The 24158-nt window shown below is 46.2% G+C and overlaps 1 pseudogene; it reads left to right on the top strand.

Moving 5' to 3' along the window:
• The first annotated feature begins 12130 nt into the window (after positions 1-12130).
• On the top strand, positions 12131-23919 carry LOC123123885 (disease resistance protein PIK6-NP-like; annotated as a pseudogene).
• Positions 23920-24158: the final 239 nt, after the last annotated feature.

Below are 24158 nucleotides of genomic sequence, written 5' to 3'. Positions count from 1 at the left end.
AACTAAAATTGCAAAAAAAAAACAAATTTGATGATTTTTTCAAATAATAAATTTGATGATATTTTTTCATATTCATAAATATTTTCAAATAACAAATTTGATGATATTTTAAAAAAAATTATTACTGTTTTTATAAAAAATTATTACTGTTTCATATTCATATTCATTTTCTAAAAAATTATTAGATGCAACAAAAAATAATAATAAAAAATTTACTTATGGCGCACCTCTGGCTGGTGCGCCATTGCTATATAAAAAAAGATTACTAATGGCGCGCCTCTCGCTGGTGCGCCATTGCTATATAAAAAAAGATTACTAATGGCGCACCGATCGTGGGTGCGCCATTGCTATCTAAAAAAACATTCTAATGGCGCATCGCTTCGGGGTGCACCATTAGTAAGTTTCCCCCTAGCTAATTCCTCCCTCTCCCTCGCCAGTTCCCCTTCGTCCCTCTCCCTCGCCAGTCCACCCGCGCGCTCACCTGACCCACGATCCAGGGAGCACCACCCTCCGCTTCCTCCCCTTCCTCCCCTCCGACCCCACCCCACTCTCGCCGGAGCAGCGCCGCAGGGCCGACACCAACCTCGCCCTCGCCCGTGCGCGCCACAACCTCCGCCTCGCCGAGTCCGGAGCTGCTCGTGGAGGAGACGTGGCTGGAGGCGCTCTCCGGGGAGCTGCTCAAGCCCTACGCGCTCGACCTCTGCCACTTCGTCGCCCTCGAGCGCCTGCACGCCAAGGTGCCCGTCTACCCGCCGCCCCACCTCGTCTTCCACGCACTCCACACCAGGAAATTCGCCACCATCCTGCAGCAAGCGCGGCCTGCAAACGCCCCGCTGGTATAGGCAATTAAAATCCTTGCTGTTTTCATGCTGTTCTTAGCTCTGTACTTTCCAGTTGTGCAAATTTTAGGACTTGTTGGGTGAATTTTAGGCATATGTGTTGTAATTCAGATGTTTACAAATTCAGTGCCACACTGAGATTTTGATCCACCATCACCAAGTTCAGTAAATCTTAACTCTTAATGTCAGATTGTTAATTCTGAAACTGTAATTTCTAGAGTACACGTGGAGTAGTAGGATCTGAAGATTTTGTGTATCTAGATGTCGTTGCTGGAGTACACCATCTACCAAAGTCACTGCAATCAAGAGTACACAAAGTCTAGATATGCACCCTGTTCCTGTTAATTCTGAAACACACCCTGTTAGTTGCTACTCCATGTAACAGTGCTGCCACCATGTTCCTGTCCTATTAATCAAGAGTGCTACTCCATCTAACTGTCATGAGGGATTATGGTGAATTTGCAATGCAATGCCAGTACTACACCTGACGATTTGCAATGCCAGTGTGAATTTGCAGTGCAAAAAAATTGCCAGGTCTGCACAATTGTTGTTCTAGTTACTTTCGAAACAAGGAGAGCTTTAATGTTGACTAGCATGCTGATAAATTATGAGAAATTAAAGTTTCTCAGATATGCCAGCAAGAAAATTCCTGTTGTTAAATTCATTGAAAATTCAGTTAATTTGGCTTTACTGAAAACCTTACTGAAACTAAATTCAGTTAGCTGGGTCATCTTCCACTTGAGAGGCTGGAATGATATCAGTGGCAATTATTTCCTATGATATGATGCAGCAGTAGTAGTAGTATATTGTGCTTAGGGCATGAATCATATGCAGCAGTAGTAGTAGTATTTTGTGATGAGGTTGGAGATTATGACCCCCAAACTAAATCTCCTAGGACCACAAATCATACCATCTCATCCATATAAGAAGCTTGAACAGCACCTTAACAATGAGGCACTACTAATTGGGCTGCTGTTTCCTCCCCAAAAGAAGGCATCTGTGTGTTGCTTCTCAACCCTGGTGCCTTGCAGGTGAGATCACCTGCTTTACAGCTTTCTCTTGCTGCATAGGAAAGGTATTTTGCAGTGCTCAAGCAAAGTGAGGATAGTTTTTGCACAACAGCTGAATGTAACTGAATTTTTGAACACATGAATTGTAGATAGTTTCAGTTAACTAAGATTGGCAGAATATCTTGTTTCAAATATAGCCTATGCATGTCTTGTTTTCTAGTTATGGATATTGTATAGTACTGCATATCTTGTTTTTTTGTAATATAATGCTTACCAAAGGTTTCAATATTTTGCGGTTACCATTGTTCTTTGAGCATAATTCTTTTTCATTTCCTACTATCCTTATTCTAATTCTCTTAAATTGCTATGTTGTGTGTAATAGAATTAGATCTTGGATCTGCTAGTGGACTTTGGGAGTTTGTTAGCCAGCTTGGTGACTCCAGATTTTTTTGTGATCTGTGGCTGGCATCTAGACAGCACACACATACATACAGAGGCACATTGTGAATCACAGACAGCAGAGCACACGCACATGACACATGTATCATGTATCAGTAGAGTAATTTGTACAGTCACACCAACTGTTTGTAAAATTGCAGTATTGAAGATGTGCATTTTCCATTTTGAAGCTGGAAATAAACTGCCAAAACTGAAAGAAATTGGAGTGTTGAAGATATGCTAGTGCTGAATTTTAGTAGTAGACTAAAATAAATTTTAGAATGACTGAATGTATGCAGCCTGCAGTAGTGTAGCTGTACCAAAATCACATCTGCCCTAATGTATGCAGTCATGTTTTTATGCCATTCTGACTTGTCCACTGGGACTTCTCTCCTATGATGTCTGTTTTGTTTCTGCAAAAACCCATTCAGTAGTGTGGGACTGTGGATCATTAGCAAGGAAATCGTGCTTTAGTTCAGACTTCAGAGATATTTGCCTTTGCTTCAATAGGTAGTTTGCTCACAGTCTAAGTTGAGCTGATTTTGTTGGGTGACCTATTAGATCTGGAATGGAAGCTCACATAACTTGAGCTGCTTTTTGTCCATACGAAAGCAGAGGACCATATGGTCTGTGGCCTTTTCATCCATATGAAAGTAGAGGCACATTGTGGTGCTAGTTTGCTGGGTTTTGTCTCTGACCATCATGTCGTGATGATTTTGCAGGTACCCCGAGAGGCCCTTGAGTTTGCCGGAATGTCGATTAACTTCCGTTCCGGCAAATTCGGGTACTCCATATGTCCTATTTTCAGCAAAGGTCATGCTGAAATTTTCCGTGAATTTTAGCATGACTTTGCTAAAAATAGGACATATGGGGTACTTGCGACTAATGCATGGGCCGGGGTATCTTAGTACTTAATTAAGTAGGATCAATTGCCCCTTTATTCTTGCTGCATTAAACCATAGGTGGCAATAGAGCCAAGTGATTAGGCCCAAATGATGAAAGCTTAGGCTTTTAGGGTGCCTTGGCGTCGACAAACCCTAAATGATAAAAGCTTAGCTTTTAGGATGCCTCTCGGTGTCGACAAACCCTAAATGATGAGACCATGATCTTGTTCCTTGACAATAACCAACTTTTTGACCAAACTTTTTTCCTATTTAGAGCGAAACATGGCCCACAACGATGAGGCCGGCGGTTCGGGCGGCAAGCAATTCTGGGAGCTGTCCCAGGAGCTGGAGGAAGAACCTCACCACTATGAGGACGCCGCGGAAGACACCGATCCTGACTACACAACCCCTAGTGGCGTCGGGGATGACACCACTGATGGTGCCGCCGAGGATGCCACCACTGATGATGGCAGCGCACGCACAGATGGCAGCCAACCGAAGAGGCAACGGAAGGACCGGCGCCCAAGCGTGCTCGGCACCGTCAAGGAGGAATTTACTGAAGTGAACTCCGACGGGCATCCAACGGCGCCCAAACAAGTAGTCAAGGGGTGCTCGGTTCAGCTCGGGCACATTCTCCGGAGCACCGTCTCGATCAACACCGGGAACCTAAGGCATAAGGACCGAGGGAATTTGCGCATCCTCCTCTTCACGAAGCTGCACGAACGATACAAGTTCCCCGCTGAGTTTGCAAACACACGCCTCTCAGGGAATAAAGTGAACATTGCCGCCCTCATGAGGATGAGCACGACCCTGTCTACATGGAGAAGCACGGTGAAGGAAATGATTGAGAAAGGTGATAGTTATGAGAAGATCAAGGGGAAATATCCTTTGATGAGCGAAGATGACTACAAGGAGTTCAAGATCAAGTGCGAGAGCAGTGGAACCTCCGGATCAAGTCAGTGGGGGAAAGAAATGCGGTAGTTGAACTTAGGGGTCCACCAACTCGGTCCCGGCCGTTACAGAGTGGCGGAGCCTATATGGGACAAGGAGGACGCGGAGCGTGCCGAGCAAGGCCTACCACCCTGCTTCGAGAAATTCCGTGACAAGCAGACCAGGAACTTTGTCAGGGCCCTGTACAAGGAGGACCCGGTAACAAAGGAGCTTACCACGGATCCGAAGACCAGGGCGCTTGAGCTTGTTCTGGTAAGGAATACACACCCGCGTAATTAGCTCCATATGGTTGCATTCTAATTAATGAAGCCAAATTTCTAAATGGTTCACATTCCTTCCGCAGGAGGCTGAAAGCAGTAGCGCGGGGTCGTCTCAGAGCTCCCCTTTTGACACCCCTTTAAATAGGGCATTGAACATAATGAAAAACAAGGATAAGCTCAGTAAGCCGTCGTCAGCTGGTCGTGTGGCCGGCAAAGGCTTGTCCACAAAATGGCCGTCATACTATACCGCTGGTGGGTGAAAGGAGAAAAAGACCAGCTCGGAAAGCTAGTCGCGCGAGGTTCATGAACTCAAGGCACAAGTGGCGCGGATTCCGGAGATTGTCCAAGAGCAAGTGCAACAACAACTGGGAACGATGCTCACCGCCATGGTGCCTACCTTGATTCAGGGGCTGACGACGTGGATTGCGGGCGGCCAACAGGGGCCTCCCCTGGTTCCCAGCTTCACGGCCAGCAACTCGCACAATGCGCAGGCGGCGCCATTGGTGTCTCCGACGGAGGCGGTATTCGTGTCTCCGGCGCCGGCACGGGCATTGGAGCTTAATGCACCCGGGTGCACGCCGGCCGGCACCTCGCCAGCAAGCGGCCCCTCCGTCAGTTGCACGTCCGCCGTTGGCGGTGCCTCGACATTAGCCGAGCTCGACGGCATCACGGTAACAAAGCCTCTCGGCCGATGATTTCATCTCCTTGCCTTTGACTGGGCATCCCTGACGCCCTACATGTTTTCGCAGGGCGCCGCCGACGTTCCTTGCACTCTCCTGCACTTCGTGGGCGGCGAGTTGGTCGATGTCGCCAAGGGCAGAATCGTTCAACCGAGCAACCGCGTGTTCCACGGTAATCCGATGCCACCCAACTTGTATAGGGTTGAACTGGTTCGGGTGCTGCCAGGCTGTGACGAGTTGTTACCTCCGATTCGACCCGCTGGGGCCGACGAAGATGATGTGATGACCCTCAGCGCCTGCGTAAGCTAGCCCCTGCTTTGGCCGAAGAGCCAGATTCGTTTGGGGGCGGGGGACACCACCCCACAGACAAGACCACCAGTCGTGCCAGCGCCAAGCCATGGCAAGAACGGCGCAACGCTACCGGACATGCCGGACATCCCTATGGCACAGGATCCGGACATGCATATGGCACAGGATCCGGACGACGACGACAACGACGACAGTACATTTACCAACGTCGATAAGTACTTTGCCGAACATGGGTACGGTGACGAGTTCTGCGGGCCTCCTTCTCAAGAACCCGACCCTGAAAAAGACGACCGCGATCTAGTTGGTACGGCGGAGAAACCCAATTGCAATAGGCGTCGTCTGGCGTTCAGTTCTCAGGAGACGCCTCCAGCTGCCGCCTTCACCGAGCCTCAGATAGCTGAGGTGCGAAATATTATCAGCCCCAACACGCTCAAAAAGGCGGTCTGTGAGTAGAACTCGATCCCATTACAGCAGATCAGGAAGAAGGGACGGAAACGAAAGACTAACAAGGGCACCTGTGCGAGCCATCCGGCACTGAGTACGATCCGTGCTCAGGACGGGCCACCTTCACCTAAGGATATCTCGAGGAGGGTGCATGTGGCGGGTAGGGTGATGCTACCGACAAATATGCTCAATGCTGCAACCGGTGCTATGCGGAGTCTGCATGACAGTGTTCTTTCTTTGGAGAAGCGGCGTCTCAGAGAGAATGATGTGGCATACCCGGTTTTCGTGGCCAAGGTGCCAGAGGGCAAGGGCTTTGTGGATAGCGCCGTCAGGGGTACGATCGTCCTGCGGTTTGATGACATCTTTGCTATGTTTAACCTTCATCCGCTGCACTACACCTTCGTTCGGATGTTTTCGCTGAGTATGGAGATGCGGATCATTAGAGACAAGACCCCGGACATTGTGATAGTCGACCCCTTCTACATGTGTGCCAAGATCTTGGGCAGCGCTGGGGACCGGCAAGTCGCGAGTTCACACCTCGAAGGCGTCATTCTGGCAAACCCAGATAAGGATAACTTCCTCATGCCTTACTTCCCCTAACCGCCCCGTAACATATGATTTCTTAGATTTCGATCGTTCTTTTTTCTTTTCTAACATTCCGTGTTCTGTGCAGTGACACACATTGCACACTCATCCTCTTAAGCCCGAAATATTCCATGGCCACGTATTTCGACCCGGACCGTGACTCCAAGATAGACTACACAAATATCAAGCAAGTTCTTGATGATGCTCTCCCCGGCTACGCCGCATCTGGAGGCACATTTAAGAGGCCAGCTCGTAGGTACGGCAGGCACGTGTTCACCCACAATATGACGTTCCCCTGCGTCAAGCAGCCGCCTGGCGGTCATAAGGATGCCTACTACGCCCTCCATCACATGCGGGCGATCGTACGGGACCATAATCACCTTCTGCTACCAAATAATCTCAAAGATTGGGCCGCAAGCTTGGCGGCAATCCAGGACGCGGACATCCGACAAGAATTCTTTCGCATCCAGTCGGAGATTGCAGAAATCATCCATCAAGATGTCCTTCGTACCTCGGGGCAGTTCTACCTCAAATATCAACCGTCCAACAGTGAGATAGACACAACACTACAAATGCAGGTTGGCAACGCCCGCGACTTCATGACCATCATGACAGACGGCGGCTTCATCCACGCTCCGGTCCCATGAGTCGAGTCGAAAGTAGTGATGCTATGTGTAGTTCTGAAACATCGATTAGCTCATGTTGTAATTAAACTTTAATGAACTTGTATGTCTTTTTGGTTTGGACAGTCGTTCAACTTAGATGTAATCGATGCTATTTATTAGTAGGACCATGAATCGTGCTATTAATGTCTTGCTTTTCTCTTCCGATCCTTTTGTTGCATACTTATATATTGCTTATGTATTGTCTGTTGTTTGGCTAGTGCATAGAGATGCCGTCGTATGTCGTGTACAAGGGTAAGGTTCCCGGAGTCTACGACGATTGGGAGGAGTGTCGGAGACAGGTTCACCGTTTCAGCGGTAACAGTTACAAAGGGTACACCACTAGGGCGGAGGCGGAATCTAGATACGCGCGCTATCTAGCGGGAGAGAGGAGGGAGCGTTGGAGGAACCGGATGAAGACCAGTTTCATCGCGATGACCGCAGCTCTCTTCTATGTGATGGTAGTTTAGATGATCGATATCGACTTGTAATGTGAAGACAAACTCGCTACTCGCGGTCTCGAGACTTGTAATGTTCTATCTTTGCTCGGTCTTTTGAATTCGGAGACTAATATGATGAATTGTATTCGGAGACTAATCTTCTATTGTATTCGATGAATCTGCTGTTGCTGTGTGGTGCTGTCTATATTCTGTCCAATAATATATTTTATAATCTGTGCAAATATCAGAAAAGAAAAAAAAATCCCTAATATACATACTAATGGCGCATCACCCCAACGTGCGCCATTAGTATGCCAAAGGATACTAATGGCGCATCACCCCGCAGTGCGCCATTAGTATGGCAAAGCACATGGGTATATATGGCCCCTGGGAGGCCATACTAATGGCGCACCTGCTCCTATACGAATGGCGCACTCCGTGGTGCGCCATTAGTATACCAGATACTAATGGCGCACCAGTGGTGCGCCATTAGTATTTAATACTAGTGGTGTGGTACTAGTGGCGCACCAATAGTGCGCCATTAGTAGGCAGCGCCACTAGTAGGCCTTTTCCTAGTAGTGATCCCGCCACCGCCGTCCACCGAACGGGTCTTACCCGTCGGTTTCCTCCGGCGGCAGCGGGGTGGATGGAGAAGAAGGGAGACGGGGGCGGCGGCTAGGGTTTCACCCGTTCCGCCCCCCTAGGAGCGGAGCGGGCGTGAGCCGCCCCCCTTACTGGGAACTCATTTTGAAATATGTTTTCTCCATAATTTATGGGCAAAGAAATAACAGGGCTGAGTTTGCCTAGCTTGTGTGGAGAAAAATCCTACTGTGGGTCGGATGTATATTTGTGCTGAAACAGTTTAGTCGTAGAAACTGAAAGAGAACTAGCATTTCGCACGCTCAAAAACAGACGCTGCAGCACCCATTCTGGAGTACGGTCTATACTCCAAATTGGTTGTGCTGCACGCTGACGGGGGATTCAGTCAGCCTTGCAGAATGGGTGAAAGGGGTTTGCTCACATTGTATAATATTATCGCCATAATGGTAGAAAAGCCATATTACAAATGTTTGTGAACTAAAAAGGTTCATGAACATTTTTTAAAATTTACGGACATTTTTCAAATTCAAGAACATTTTCAAACCGGGCACATTTTAAGTTTTTTTAATTCTTAAACATTTTTTCAAGTTCACTAATTTCATATCACTAAAATAGTGATATAAAAAGTCTTATATTAGTTTACATGGGGAGTGTCAATTTGGCAACACATTACCAATGCCCTTATTGACTACATTATCCAATTTTGTCTGACTTCACATATCATTCTATCAAGTTCTAGAATGATAATATCCTTTCATGGTTTTTACTATTTTTCACCCCAATAACCAACTCATGCATAGCAGTCGCATGAGTAGTTAACTTAGTAACTTAAGCTGCAGAAAATATAGAAAATTGAAACACATTTTTTTCTAAACAGGAAATATATCCTTGCAATTTTTTTGGCATGTCGAAGAGACATTATTCAATTGGAATTTGCAAACCTTAATATTTGGATTGATTAGATTATTTTCCTTGGTATCTTGTGCGAATTATTTTTCATCTTTGAACGAATGCCACGAGGAGTCTGCGAGATGTTGACCACAGCTTGTAAGCTCTCTGCCGAGCGGGCACAAAAGCAACTGAAGCTGGATATAGAGGTGTACATGATGACTTGATGACGTACACAACAGGACCCCTCGCAAACGCCCGGGTGGCTGTCTGGTCATTGTCCCGACCGAAAAATGACATCCAACCGAACATCATATCCGGCCTAAACACCTGAATTGATATGCACTTCCCATATCCAGCCTATATTTGGGGCAGATGGGGACGTCCGGACGCGCCCGCCCCGCCAGATCCGGGCCACTCTAACCCACCTGATCTCACAGAAATTGGACCATATCCGCACACCGAAGAAACCCTAGCCGTATTCCACTCCAATCCACTCACCTCTAGTCCACTCCCCTCTGCCCACAAGCTCCTGTCCGGCGATCTCCCGCCTTCTCCGGTATGGCGGGCATCGGATCTGAGTCCTACCCTTCTAATCCGTTGACCCGGAGCTCGTCCCACGCAACCCTAAGGAGGAGATGGATGTCCGCCTTGCTCCCCGCCGATCTCGGGAATCCGTTGCGTCCGCCCAAGTGGCACATGGATCCGGTGCGAGGCGTGTCGGCACTAACTCTTCGGAGGCAATGCGGTTCGTCTGGCGTCCGAACGTCGTGCCAGATGCGCAACCGCTTCGTTCACGTGTCGAGGAAAAGGTGAATGATTAGGCCTTGTTCTGACGCAAAGTGTGACGTAGTGTGCCTGCCGTGCGAGACAGCATCCGCGGGAGACCGTGACAGGCTTCGCAACGGACGTTGGCGAGGCGGAGTCGCACTCTCCGGCCCAACAACCACTAGCGCCACAACCGCGTCGTGGTGGACGTGACTGGCTCAAACCACGATAGATCCATCATCAACCTCACATCCACCGGCGACGTGCAAGTCACGGGCTCCGATAAGGAAGAGAAGGGAATGGGAGATGGCGACGCCTTGAGTCCCATGAGCGGATGCATGTCCGATGTCCTACTCTACCTCGCCAGCAGCCGCACCAACACTTTGAGGGGCGCAGCCAGCCACCGGACATGGGCATAGCGGAGCAGAACGAGCTCCGCTGAAGATTAGGTTTCACGTGCATGTAATTGTTTGGATTTTGAGAATTCATAATTAAGGTATCCGGTTGTCAAAAAGATTTTTAGTGTGATGTCTGACCATTGTCCGTGGGCGTTTGGAGAGTGGAATTTGTGACTTGTGATCGTAGATGCTGTCATCACTTCATGGCAAACTAATTATACGAGCATGTATTTGCTTGCTATTGTATATATGTAACTCCTTATACATGTATACGTCTTTTTCTCTCTTAATAACATCATTCAAATACTCATCAACATGAAAGAGTTGACCACACTTACCGTATGGTTATACATATATATGCTCATCGAGGAATCGTTAGACACCTTTGTAGTCAACGGGAACATCTCCTCTCACTGGCCGCACATTGCCGGAAGGCCTGAAATAAATTCATGAAAATACGAGCAACCGTGTAAGTCCGAGACTTGACTAGTGGGTAGGGGATACCGTTGCCCTCCTGACTATCCAGCCACATGTTGTTTCGCGTTCCAACTACAGAGTTGACTGACTTTTTTTTAGGGCCAAAGAGTTGACTGCCTTGGAAAGACCCGGTGGTTTGAGCCACGAACGCCGGGCCAACGAACGCCCTTGATTTTCTATTGCTGGACTAACCACGCATACTTTACAAGCTCAGATCACGGGAGGGTTTTATACGTGGGCTGGTGCAGCACACGACGCAGCCCACCTCCCCCACTCTGACGCGTTCCAGCGCGTACTGCGCGGCCGGCAAAACTGACCGCGAGCACCGGCTCGTACCAGCTCGATACACACAACACGCACGCACACCGCCGCTCGGCTGAGTCAAGCTTGACCACTGTTGTGCGGTCCGACAACTTGTTCCTAAATCTCACCCACTTGCTCCTCCACCGCCGTTTCCTCGCAGGTTCGCGTCACCGAGCAAGGGAATCTTGCAGCCCGTGCCACCCACCACATCCACTGACTGGTCCTCTTCCTCTATCCGCTTCTCCACACTCCCACCACCACAAGCACGGAGCCGGATCCTCTACCGTGCCTTTGAGCACGGCACGGCTGCCGTGCCTTCTTCGGACGCTCGCGGGCGCATTGGAATGGGCCAGAAACTAGCCAAAACTAATCAGCCCAGCCCAGCCGTTAGTTGTACACACGCCTGAATTATTAACTGTTTAGTTTTAAAAGTCGAAACAATAATTCCGAAGCTCACAATGCCCCGCTAGGCATTCACTCTCTTAGCTACTACAGTTAAACACCACATGATGTAGGAATCCCTTGCTCAATGAGGGTGTTGGTGAAGACGATGGAGGCCGAAAAGGGATTTAGAACGTCGGTCCTTGACGACGGAGGGATCCAGGGTGGCGATCCTCGCTGAGGGCCCAGTGCATGCCTAGATCAGTTTCATTTTATAGTGTTGGTCATGTATTAATTATACTCCCTCCGTTCCTAAATACTATAAGGCTTTTAAAATATTTCAATATAGACTATATATGAAGCAAAATGAGTGAATCTACACTCTAAAATGTGTTTATATACATTTGTGTGTAGTCTGTATTGAAATCTCTGTCTTATATTTACAACAGATTATAGTTAACTGTTTTTAAGTTAATTATTTAATTAGTTCCGCTAAAATGGCACATTTTCTTTAGCATATTTTTTTAGCAAATTTTGAGCATAGTTTTTTTTGGCAAAACGAAAATTTTGAGCATAGTTTTTTTTCAAGACAAGAGCATAGTTAATCAGTTCAGGCGTGTGTACATCTAACAGTTGGCTGGGCTGATTAGTTTTTAGTAAATTTCTAGCCCATATCAATGCATCCGCGAGCGTCGAAGAAGGCACGGCAGACGTGCCGTGCTCAGAGGCACGGTAGAGGAGCCGCCTCCCACAAGCACACACCGAATTAGTAGTTACATGCGAGGAGGAGTAGCTAGCTAGAGAGCAGCATCCATGGCGGTGGTCAGCGCCGCGCACGGCGCGTTTGGGCCCCTGCTGGGGAAGCTCACGGCCTTGCTCGCCGAACGAGTGCGGCCGGCTGAAAGGGGTCCGCCGCGAGGTCCGGTCCCTCAGATCTGAGCTCGCCAGCATGCATGCCGCGCTCAAGGAGTACACCAAGCTGGAGGACCCAAATGACAAAGTCAAGGCGTGGATTTCGTTGGCCAGGGAGCTGGCCTACGACACCGAGGACGTCTTCGACAAGCTCATCCACCACCTCGGCGACGGCCGAGACCATGGCGGCTTCAAGGACTTCTTCCGCAAGACCGTTCGCCGTCTCAAGACGCTTGGAGCTAGGCGCGGAATCGCCGGCGAAATCGACGACCTCAAGGGTCGCATCAAGCAGGTGAAAGAGCTAAAGGATTGTTACAAGCTGAGTGATGCTCCTGATAGTACCTTTGGATCGGATAGGTTAGATCATTCCGGTGAACCTACCTTGTCCGGCAGTGGATGAACTCGAACCGGAGGCCATCGTGGTGCTGGGGCGCACAGCGATGGCGGAGAGTGGGCGCGGTGGTGGAGCTTCCCGTGAGCACCGCGCTAACCCTAGATCGGTAGGGATTATAGGTGGGGATTGTGGCAGCGATTAACCTCGTAATTAGTGCCCCGGCCCCCACCTCTGTTTATATAGCGCGAGTCACAGGGGCCCACCAACCATGGTTTGGTTGAGCGCCCTCGATTAGGGCGCGAGTCAAGGGCCCGTTCGACCCGTTGGGCTCGAACGGGAGAGAGATCAACCTAACATTCTCCCCCTTGATCTCAACTTTACTTTTAACTTTATACTTTCTAGTTTATCTGTTTCATCACATATTGGTACATAGAGCATGTTTCATCGTCACGGCTTAATTGCCGTTAGAATCATACAGCTACAACATACTTTATGTTCAGAAACAAATTATGTTCCTTTTGGGCCTATCCAGGAATCATAAGGCTTTCCCTTAAACCCATGCCGGCTAAGTGTTCCTTGAACACATTGGGTGCTAAGCCTTTCGTTAGCGGATCCGCAAGCATATCTTTTGTCCTTATATGCTCGAGACTTATAGTTTGATCCTGGATTTTATCTTTCACAACATAATACCTTATCTCTATTGTTTTGGCAGCATTACTCGACTTGTTGTTGTGAGCGTAAAATACTGCGGGCTGGTTGTCACAGTACATCTTTAGTGGTTTGTGAATACAATCTACCACTTTCAAGTCGGGTACAAATTTCTTTAGCCATATCGCCTGCCCCGTGGCTTCGAAGCATGCTATGAATTCTGCATACATCGTGGATGATGCAACTATCGACTGTTTGGAGCTTTTCCACGAAATAGCTCCCCCGGCGAGGGTGAATATGTATCCTGACGTGGATTTTCTATCATCTCTGTCCCCCGCAAAATCTGCGTCTGAATACCCTTTTATCTCTAGGGAATCACTTCTCCTGTATATTAGCATGTAGTCCTTCATGCCTTGCGCATAACGCAATGCTTTCTTTACCATCTTCCAGTGCTCTAGGCCTGGATTCTCTTGATATCTACCGAGTACCTCAGTGATAAAAGCTAAGTCAGGGCGAGTGCACACTTGTGCATACTGTAAGCTGCCAACTGCCGAAGCATATGGTACTGCTTTCATTTGATCGATCTCATACTGGTTCTTGGGACATTGAAATTTCCCAAAACTATCGCCCTTGACTATTGGAGCAGGTGTGGCTTTACTCGCATGCATATTATACTTTTTAAGAACCTTTTCTAAATATGCTTGCTGAGATAGTCCTAAAACTCCATTGTTCCTATCTCGGTGAATTTCTATGCCCAAAACATATGATGCTTCACCAAGATCTGTTATGTCAAAATTTGAGGATAAGTATTTCTTTGTTTCTTGTAGTAGACTAACATCACTACTAGCAAGCAGGATATCATCCACATACAAGATTAGGAAAATATATTTCCCATTTTTAAACATTGCATAAATGCAATTATCCACAATATTTTCTTTAAATTCAAAACTTTTAATCGTTTGATTAAACTTTAGATACCACTGCCGAGAGGCTTGTCTTAATCCATAAATGGATTTCTTCAGGCGGCATCCCATATTTTCCTTGCCTTCCATGATAAAACCCTTGGGTTGTTTCATGTAGACCTTTTCTTTTAAATCACCATTAAGAAATGCCGTCTTAACATCCATTTGATGTAACTCTAAATCAAAATGAGCAACTAATGCCATTATGATTCTGAAGGAATCCTTACATGAGACTGGAGAAAATGTCTCATTGTAATCTATCCCTTCTCTTTGTGTAAATCCTTTTGCCATGAGTCGTGCTTTATACTTTTCTATATCCCCTTTAGAGTCATACTTAATTTTGTAGACCCATTTACAACCTACTGTTTTGGCTCCTTTGGGAATTTCCTCTAAGTCCCAAACATCTTTGGAACTCATTGATTTCATCTCGTCTTCCATTGCCTTCATCTAGTTCGATGAATGAGGGCTTCTCATGGCTTCTTCATATGAGGTGGAATCTTTTTCCATATGAACCATTTCTGTGTTATAAACTTTAAAGTCAGTAGAAATAGCTGACTTCCTTGGTCTTGTAGACCTTCTAAGGGCCTCAGTTTCTGGCACATTTTGTGCCTCAACTTCTGGCACTTCTTCTAAAATTTGCTGTTGCACCTCCCTTTCATGCTCAACAACGGGTTCAGTCGGCTCCTGACGGACAGGTTCCGTGTCTTCCCCCATAGCTGTCATGGGTGGAGTTGCAACTGGTAGTGAGAAAAATGGCTCCTGAATCATCGGATTAGGTGCATGCACCCTCTTCTCCTCAAGATCAATTTTCCGAGCTACCAAGCTCCCCCTCATCATTTCGTCCTCTAAGAAGACTTCATGTCTTGTTACTACAAACTTTGTACATCTGTATGGACAGTAGAAACGAAAACCCTTTGATCTGTCTGGATAGCCAATGAAGTGGCAACTCACTGTTTTGGGATCTAACTTTCCAATGTTTGGATTAAACATTTTGGCCTCAGCAGGGCACCCCCCCACACTGAAGTGTTGTAGGGAGGGCACCCTTCCTGTCCATAGCTCGTACGGTGTTTTGGGCACCGACTTGCTCGGTACTCTATTGAGAATGTGAATGGCGGTTTTAAGCACCTCCATCCATAATCCCAATGGCAAGTTGGAATAACTCATCATGCTGCGCACCATATCCATAAGTGTACGGTTGCACCTTTCAGCTACTCCATTCTTTTCTCCCAGAGTGGGATACATTAAAAACACATGAGTTATCATATCTTTCTCTTGCCAGAATTTCTCCCGCCATACGGGATTTTTGACATAATATTATGTCAGCTTTACCCCGTTACGCAGGTATTTTCCCAGACTTTTCCCGCCATGCAGGTTTTATCATAATCATCTTTTCCCGCCATGCGGGTAATTCCCTGTAAGGGAACATAAATGACAGAATTGGCTCTTTTGACTGCATATTCAATCATCAAATTTAGGAATAAATCCGAATGCTCTTTGACACACATGCTTGATCCGACGTTGGTCAAATTAAACACGCATGTTGCTTGTTTCATCTCAAATCATGTTGACTGAAGAAACTTCTTCATAGAGAGTACATGAAAGACATTCATCAACCAAGACTCTCAATGATCTATTTCTTTCCTTTTGATGCCATTCTTTAGAGAGAACATACTCCCTCACGTTATGACCTTTCTTGGTGATCTTTCGGGTCACAAGTACCCAACCATTCGCCTTCACGAATGAAAGCATGGAAAACTTTTAGTCTGAGAAAACTTAGCCAATAATCAACAATAATGGGCATAAAAATAACCCTACGTTGGTCTGGTTAAAAGAAATGCACATTAAATTTTTGAAACTTTCTTTTATATTCTAAATCACTATTGTGGCAGAATTAGAATAAACAACATCCTTTTACATTAATTCCATATCACCGTTGGGCGGAAATGGAAATAATGCATAACTCATAAACAATGTGATGATAGTAGTTGTATTAAACAACTTTGCTAAAATTAATCATCATCATCAACTTTATTGTAGTGGGAACAAGAAATATAAATTTCTCTAGTTCAAGAGCATTTCTTGATCTTTATCCATTCTCTGAAAATTGGTCACCTTGATACAAAATTTATTAGAGATTTAAACTTTGAACACAAGACTCATAGAATTACAGCACTGTTATCATCAACGTTGGTCAGAAAATAACAATACCATATTTTTAACTTTAAAACAAATATCTTTTCCTTTGTCATAGCGGAAACTATCTGCATCTTATTTCACCCATAGGGGAAAAACATTGCTTAGAGCATTTCTTCCAATTAAACTTTCCCGTTGGTTGCAATTTAATTGGAGGATAAAACTTTTACTTTGCAGCGGAAACTTTACAATATTTTATTCAAAAAACAATCTGTACTCTTTTACTCTCTAAGCAATTTTAACCAGTTGGTTAAAAATGCATTACAGAAGCAATAATTTAATCTTTTACTTTAGTTCTATTCACTTTTAAAAGAGCACTTTTATTTTCAATAATAAACATGATCATGTTATTAACAACGTTGGTCATAAAAATAACATAACCATATTCATTTTAATAATCACTTTAACATGCTCTTAAAAACTTAATTCTATCTAAACTTTTATTTTCTTCGTAAAAGAGCACTATTAATTATTTACGCAGCGGAAAAACATGAATAAAAATTCACGAACTTTTTAAGCTTTACATAAACTTTTCTTTGACCGAATAAGAAATCATGAACTTTTTTAGTTTTCTTTATAAAATTCATGAACATTTATTTTCTGAAAACTTTCTTTTTGCATTTTCAGAAAACTTTTCTGTCACTTTTCTATTTTCTAGACAAAATTTTGTTGCAAAAAATTGCATAGGAAAGCTATTTAAAATCTGCCCAGAAACTGGACTAGAACTATTAAAAAACGAAAAAGGAAAACTGCTGCACAGCCGGCCTCGGCCCAGCTCGCGCGGCTGCTGGCCTTGGCCCAGCGCGCGCGGCGGCGCCCGCAGTTGGCTGCCTCGGCCCAGCTCGCGCCTCCCTTTCGGCCCAGTGGCCCGCAGCCGCTTTAGGGTTTAGATCACGGTCGTCCGTGACGATGCGACGGTCCAGCGCGCAGTTCGCTCGAACAAAACCGAGGGAGCGAGGGGATCGACCGAAACCCTCGGTCATTTCTCTCCTCCCCCCGCGCCGCTCGCTCCTCTCCTTCGCCGCTGGCTCTGTCCCGTTCGCCGGGCCTTCGAGCCGCGCCTGGCCGCCGGCGACGGCGACGACAGCCACCGTGCCGCGCCGCGGCGCTCTTTCCCTTTTCTGTCTCCCTTTTTCTCATCTGTGGCAGAACGTGAGGGAGACACAGCTGCGCCTCCTCTGCACCCCTCGCTGTCTCGGACGCCGGGCGACCGCGCCGCGCCGGTCCGGTCGAGCCGCCGGCGATGGCGTCCTCCACCGAGCGAGCCTGACCGCATCTCTTCCCCCCTTTCTTCTGTTTCACTCCTCTCCAACCACCACCTCCCCAGAGAGAGAGAGGCAGCTGCCGCCCAACGGCGACCTAGATGGATGGAGCGGTTGCGCCCCTGCCGACCCCTTCGCCGGTCGCGCGTTCCCATTGCGGTGAGCGCGCCGCCGTCGAATGGATCGGTGGTGGTGCTCTTTGCCCCTGTGGGGTGAGTTCTTCGTCCGACGCCTCGGCTTGCCGATGCGCGTCCGGATCGAGAGGAACAGGTGCGGCCATGACGGCGGCACAACTTTTCTTTTGAGATTTCTTTGCCCTTCTAGGGTTCTTTGGGAGAAGGGATTTCTTTCTGTGATTTCTTTTCAACCGAAAAAATCTAACCCGATCTGGCTGATACCATTGATAGTACCTTTGGATCGGATAGGTTAGATCATTCCGGTGAACCTACCTTGTCCGGCAGTGGATGAACTCGAGCCAGAGGCCATCGTGGTGCTGGGGCGCACGGCGATGGCGGAGAGTGGGCGAGGTGGTGGAGCTTCCTGTGAGCACCGCGCTAACCCTAGATCGGTAGGGATTGTAGGTGGGGATTGTGGCAGCGATTAACCTCGTAATTAGCGCCCCGGCCCCCACCTCTGTTTATATAGCGCGGGTCACAGGGGCCCACCAACCATGGTTTGGTTGAGCGCCCCCGATCAGGGCGCGAGTCAAGGGCCAGTTCGACCCGTTGGGCTCGAACGGGAGAGAGATCAACCTAACAGCTCCTTCTAGCACCACTGGCCCTACCGCCGTGGATCCCCGGCTTCATGCATTTTTTGCTGACGAGGCACACCTTGTGGGTGTGGACAGTCCAAGAGACGATCTTGCGAAGTGGATGTTGGAAGAAGAAAATAACTCCTCCAAACACTGCAAGGTGTTGTCGATTGTTGGGTTTGGTGTATTGGGAAAGACAACACTGGCAAATGAGGTCTATCGCAAGATTCAAGGAAAGTTTGATTGTCATGCTTTTGTATCAGTCTCGCAAAAACTAGATATAAAGAAAATTATCAAGGACCTGATCTCTCAAGTGTCATGCGAAGATGAATCTACAAAAGATAGAAGCGATCGGGATGAAAGGAAATGTATTGCAAAGCTAAGAGAACTGCTACAAGATAAAAGGTAATATCTGCCATTATTATTTCTCTCAAAACAGGCCTATGGACTATTGTGCATACTGTTATTATTTTCATGCAAATATACCTCATGTACGATTGAGGCTGGCTCGCATAATTGCCGGTCCTCCTGATCACCCGCACTGAAATTTATCCTGTGTCCAGCTGAAAGGTGCTGAGCATATGGAATGTTTGTTATATAGTATGAAAATATGCTGTCCGTTGCAATAACGGCTTGGTTGTGTTGCATTCATAGTGTCCTGAAATGAAGTTTTATTATTGCTATTTAAAACGGAACAAATGTGTACAAGGACTAATGAAGTACTTGTGCCGCAGCATAGAAGATTAATGAAGTACTCAAACTACTCAAAATGTTATATCTGGCACTTCAAAAATGAACTGCTAAAGTATGAGTAAATTGTACGCATTTCCTTATCATCATCGTCTTTTGTGTGAACTAGTTGCTACATGCAAACTTTTGCACCATCTCACACTAGCTAGTTCACCATGATCTAAGTGTTATATATGAGTATGTTTATTTTCCAGATTAGAACGCTGGGTGAACACACTGGTAAATGCAACACAACCTTTTTTTTTTGCGAGAAAATGCAACACAACTTTAACTATTTTATTACTATATCTGCTTCTATTTTCATATATACTCAATTCAACATTTGTGAAATGCCTTTACGAATTGTAAAGCAAAAAACGCCAAACTGAAAATGTATATGTCATAATCGAGTAAATTGAGATAGCTCAGTTAGTTAATACTAGTACTTCAGTGAAGTGGGCATGATGCATTTGTACAATAAAAAATGCATATGGAAACATATGTGATAAGTGTAATATGTGCACATACTTAACTAATGAGCACCTAAAGCATATGCAATGTTGGAGTTTCATGGCTCTGTTCATTATTTCTACCCTTCATTTCATATAGACTCATATAAGCATTCTAAACGTTTTTCCAAGTTGTAAAGAAAATACTGTACTCCCTTCGATCCGAATTAATTGATGCAAACTCTATACAATGTCCAGTTTACATTGTATAGAGGCTGTGTCAATTAATTCGGATCGGAGGAGTAACATAATTTTTTGTTTCTGATCTACTATATAGAATTCACGTCTTGTCTTAGTTAGAATTTCAGTGAAGTTGCCATGCTACATATATACGATAAACGATAAACTGTATGTAGAAACAATATATATTAACTACTCTAGTTATCTACTCTTATATATTAACTACTCTAGTTAAGTACATGAATCATATGAAATATCGGAGTTTCATGGCATGTTTGAGTGTTCAAACTCAATTTCTTATCACACTGGGTTGACATCATCTACTAATTTTTTGTAGGTATCTTATCATTATAGATGATGTATGGTCTATAGAAGCATGGAACGCTATCAAGTGTGCTTTTCCAGAGAATAGTTGTTCTAGCAGAATAATAGCTACGACACGCATTGTTGATGTAGCAAAGTCATGTTGTCCGAGTGTAGTCGACCGCGTGTACATATGGAACGAAAGCCCTAAGTGATCTTCACTCCAGGAAATTATTTTTGACCAGAATATTTGGCTCCGGTAACCAATGTCCTGATATGCTGAAGAAAGTTTCAGATGCGATCCTAAACAAGTGTGGAGGCCTACCATTGGCAATTGTCACTATATCTAGTTTGTTGGCGAACAGATTAGCAACCAAGGAGGAGTGGGAGAAGGTTAAAAGGGCAATTGGTTCTACACTGGAAAGAAAACAGAGTCTAGAGGGAATGAGTAGAATACTATCCCTTAGCTATAATGATCTCCCACTTCATCTCAAGACATGTTTGTTGTATTTCAGTACGAAAAGGTGTGACAGACCCCGGGTGCACCGACCCTCTTATCCCATCCATCGATGCTCTGTAAAATTCGAACTTTAGTCTGCCGAGTAACAGACCATTTGCAGCAGCAATATACTTATCCAGTCTAATGGACAGTGACCGAGACATGCAGCAGGTCCCAGGTGTAGGCTGCAGGACCTAGGTGTAGGGAGCAGGGGGGCTGATAGACAGGTCGCTGTTTAACAATTGTGCTAGGCGGTGCATGCTCTCTCTCTAGTTTCACATGCATGCACATGTCCCCTCACGCTTTCCCTCTCAGATGAGCACTCACTCTCCTGACACACACTTTCTCTCACCTGCACCTGCATGCACACTTGCACAAGCCTCTCTCTCACTCTCACTTCATTAAAAAAGCGTTCCCTCTCAGCTTCCCAGAAAAGTAAGGCTCTCTATTCTATTTGAAATTGGATTTCAAGAATTCTTTCTCTGTAAAGTCTATGTCACGTGTAGTTATTCTGTGTCAGAGAATCTCTCAGTATGGAGTGGAGAGAGAGCATGAATCCCAGCAGGTCTCAGTACCGCACGCGCTTTTATTACTGTTCACTAGGCCCGCTAAACAAAACGCAATCACAGGACGTGGCACAGATCTCGAGGTACTGTATTCTGTATGGACGTATAGATAACCGGGAGTCCCGACCCCCGGGAGCTAAAAAGCCTATCTCATTTCAGTATATTCCCCGAGGACTATGTGATTGATAGAAAGAGGTTGGTGAGGCATTGGATAGCAGAGGGCTTTATGTCGGAAGAGTGTGGGCTTAGCAAGCAAGAGGTTGCTGAGAACTACTTTTATGAGCTTATCAACAAAAGCATGGTCCATCCCGTGGACATTGAGTATGACGGCAAGGTTCCTGCCTGCCGAGTCCATGACATGATGCTTGAAATTATTATTTCAAAATCAGTTGAAGATAATTTTGTCACTTTGGTAGGCGGAGGCCAAAAAAATTTGACAAACCATCAAGATTTTATTCGGCAACTATCTGTCCAGCACATTGACCAGGAGTTGGCATCTGCATTGGAAAAAGAAGATCTAAGCCATGTTCGGTCTCTAACAGTAACATCATCAGTTTTCATGAAACATTTTCCCAGTCTTACCAAATTTGAAGCTTTACGTGTACTGGACTTTGAAGGCTGCAAGGGTTTGGAGCAGTATGATATCTCCAATGTGGACAGATTATTCCAACTAAAATACCTGAGCCTTAAGGACACGGGCATATCAAAGCTACCATCAAGCATTGTGATGCTACATGATCTGGAGATCCTTGATCTTAGGACGCCATCCATGCAAGAGCTGCCGACTGGAATTATTCTGCTCACTAAGCTGCAATATCTACTCACTAAAGCCTATTGTAAGGTGCCTAATGGGATCGGGAATATGAGGAGCTTACGGGAAGCCCCAAGATTTGATATTACCAGGAGTTCATTGGATACAATTGAGGAGCTTGGGAACTTGAGCAGATTAAATAAACTCGGTTTATGCTTGGACGATGGAGATGGGTACAAGAGGCATGAGAAGGTTCTACTCTCCTTGCTATGCAAGCTTAGCAGCTGCAAACTGCAGTCTTTATGTATAAAAAATAGGAGTTACGGTTCCCTCGACTTCATCGACTCGTGGTCCCCTTTGCCATCCTCCCTTCAGAAATTATGCATTTATGGTAAAATGCATTTAGCGAACGTACCAAAGTGGATTTCTCCAGGACTCACAAGCCTAGCTCACGTGAACATCGGATTAGATGAATTAAGGGAGGAGGATCTGCACACTCTTGATGAGCTCCCATCGTTACTTTATCTACACCTGTACTTGGCTACAGGACCAAAGAAAAAGCTTACGGTAACTGGATTCCCATGTCCGAGGAGGTTTGGCCTCCTTAGTCTGGATGGGGCATATATCACGGTCCAGAAAGGGGCTATGCCGAAGCTTGAGAAGCTTGAGCAGCCATTTGATGTGTCAGTGGCGAAAGCTTATGGCTTCTATTTAGGCATTGAGCATCTCCCATGTCTCAAAGTAATCAAAGTAATGCCTCGTCACAAAGGTGCCACATTTTCAGAAAGCAAGGCTGCAGCTGCTTCGATCAGGAACGAAGCTGGTGTGCATCCCAACCATCCTGAAAATATTATTTTGGGGGTTCAGGCGTTTCTGCATGATGAGGACAATGTAGAGACCGGTAATGTTGAGGGAAAGAGCAAGGAGGAAGGGAACTATTAAAATGGTTCTCAACTGTAGAGAGGTACTGATAAACATCGGTCGTTGTTTTATCCTTCAAATTAACTACATCTCTTTTGTCCATACTGTTGAATGCTTCTCAAATTCACATGTTTGACAATTTTTTGTGTTACCGATTCAAGATGGCGTGCAGATGACTGCGATCAGGTTTACTTGTGCTGAAACAGTTGGCTACAAAAGCATGCGTGCTGTTACGGCTGTATATGAAACTGGAGAAGAATTTGGCAGGCACCAAAACGCAAGTTGCACACGCATAGCGGAATAACTGGTTGCGTTGCTGGATGGGCTCTGCTGCATGCTGAAAGGAAGCACCCATGGCGTCCCTCTTGCCATCCCGCCTGCAGTGATACTCCGTGCACGGCGCCGCTGTTTGCCTGTCAGCACCCTGAATAAACTGAACAAGATAGACAGCCAATGTCAAAAGAGCGTACCAGTTGAATTCAGTTGTCCGAAAGTCAAGATGGACGCAATCCAACAGTCAATGGCCGGTTGGTTGTTAAAATTTGCAGGGTCTTGTAACTTACAAATCTGTTGGTGATCCTACTGCGATCAGGTGTATTTGTGCTGTAACAGTTCATCACATGTGGCTGCAGCAGCATCATACAGTATTTGGTCACGGCGGAATGACTTGTTGTGCTGCCCGGATGGCCTCCGGTGCATGCTCCTGCGATGATATGTAGCTGCACGGCGTCATCTCCTGCCGCTTGTCCCAGCACCATAAACTGTCCAGTACAGTCGAGCTCAGTTCACTTGTCCAAAAGTCAAGATTTAAGCCATGTACTCCCTCGTTCTTATATTATGAGACAGAGAGAGTAATGATGTAAACGCTCTTATATTTGTTTACAGAGGGAGTAATAAGCAGCGCACCGCTGCTTTGCTACTCTGTTTCCTCTGCTAGCTCTTGGCAAGTCCTATCCTGTGAGGATCTCTGCTGATGCTCAACTACTCATTAGTACGTGGTATATTAGGAACTGCTGGCTTTTCAGCTACGGACGCATCGTCCCACTGGCGAATGGCGACTGACCCAGCCCGGTCTGGCGTCACCACCAGCCGGCCAGCGGGTCGGCGGCGAGTCCGATGGAGTCTTTGGCCGTAGGTTATTCCGAGGAAGAGGTCGCGGCATTGGTGGACGTGGTCGTTCCAGGATCAGATCCGGCATGGGGCGGCGGCGAATCATGTCGAGGTTCTTCGTTGGCTCGGCCATCCGTCCGTCCTTGCCGGGACCAATCCTAAGTTACATCTACCGGCCCTAACTTTGAACGCTTTCATTCATCCGGAGTCC

The sequence above is a fragment of the Triticum aestivum genome, chromosome 5D (assembly GCF_018294505.1).
Source record: "Triticum aestivum cultivar Chinese Spring chromosome 5D, IWGSC CS RefSeq v2.1, whole genome shotgun sequence".
Taxonomy (NCBI): Eukaryota; Viridiplantae; Streptophyta; class Magnoliopsida; order Poales; family Poaceae; genus Triticum; species Triticum aestivum.
The sequence above is the reverse complement of the archived record's forward strand: the minus strand, read 5'-3'. Positions and strand labels throughout refer to the sequence as shown.